Genomic DNA, 1,373 nt, shown 5'->3' on the forward strand with positions numbered 1-1,373 from the left:
CCCCCAAGAACCCAGAAGCAGGGGTCTAGGCAGTGCCCCCCCCCCCCCGCCCTTGAAATGGCCACCATCCTATGTCCACCCCTCACCCAAAACCAGCCTAGATGGATTTCTGTCAAGTGCAAACAGTAAAGGTTTAGGGTGGGGGTGAGGAGTGGTGCGGGGTGCCTGGAGGACTGACTAGACGCAGAAACTTGGAGTCCACACAGAACACTGAGCCAGTTCATCAGGACCAGTTCAAGATACTACCTGATTATCTAAGTATCCCATTGAAATGTTCCAGGAGGTTTAAAGTGTTCTAAACTGGCTTGTACTTATGGAAGATTGATGTTTAAATCCCATTTTAAACAGTGTAAAAATGTGTTTCCACCCTTAAATTAGATTGTTTCACTTCAAATAATTATAAGCCCTGAAGCAGGAGCACTGAAAAACCTTGCAAGTTTAAGTAGAAAGCCCTCATATGTTGTTTGCAAAATCCTATTATTGGTTAACAGTCAGGGAAACAGTTTACCACTGTGTAAACTGGCTTTAAAATGAACTAGGGATTGTTAGTCTGCAACATGATGAGGGAAGTCTTAGAAATGTAATCAGTAATCTTTGCAAAGGGAGGGAATTATTCTTCCCTATTACATAAGTGAATATGCAAGTGCATTCTGACTTCTGGGTCAATTTAAACATTCTAATATAATAAAAGCTTTAGCACTTCTGTCTGTCTGTCTGTAATGCTCCGGGCCAGCTCTGCATGCACCAAAACATGGGAAGCTGTGTGGTGCATGGCTGCAGGGTGCTGTGTGGGGAGTGGGTGTGTGCCCTACGTTCATGTGCTGTAACCAGCGGGTGCTGCTTGTACCCACCTGCCCACTCCCCTTGGGGCTGCCTGCGGCTGTGCACCCATCCCCTGCACCACACCCCCTCTGTGGTCTGCAGCCAGCAAGTGCCCCCCAAAAGGGGGGGGCGGTGTGGCGTGTGGCTGCAGGGTGCTGCACGGGGAGTGTGGCGAGGCACCCCACCCCACATACTACAGGCAGCGGGTGCTGCCTGCGCTTCACATGCCCCTTCCCTGTGCAGCACACTGCGTCTGTGCACTCTGCCACCCCACCCCGTGTACCCCACCACCCACAGCCAGTAGGTGCTCCTGGGGTGAGGGGTTGGGCATGGTGCATGACCACAGGGTGCTGCAAGGACAGGGGGGCACGAGCAGCACCTGCCAAATGAAATACATGGCAGTGGGGTGAGGTACATCCCCCGTGCATGCTCTCTGTGCATCACCCTGCAGCCATGCGCCATGCCCCTCCTCGCGTGGAGACCACTTGCTGGCTGCGAGGGACGGGGTGCATGGGTGGGGTGTGGAGGGGTGTGGGTGGCTGGGAGGGTGT

At 53.1% G+C, this 1,373-nt stretch overlaps 1 protein-coding gene across 1 annotated transcript in view; it reads right to left on the reverse strand.

The window, feature by feature from the left end:
* The window catches only part of LOC109303469 (high-affinity choline transporter 1-like), a 21,463-nt gene that overhangs the window by 7,342 nt on the left and 12,748 nt on the right, over positions 1-1,373 (reverse strand). The gene's annotated exons all lie outside the window — the stretch shown is intronic.

This window comes from Gavialis gangeticus, unplaced genomic scaffold, assembly GCF_001723915.1.
Source record: "Gavialis gangeticus isolate Ggan-Ray unplaced genomic scaffold, GavGan_comp1, whole genome shotgun sequence".
NCBI classification, from domain to species: Eukaryota; Metazoa; Chordata; order Crocodylia; family Gavialidae; genus Gavialis; species Gavialis gangeticus.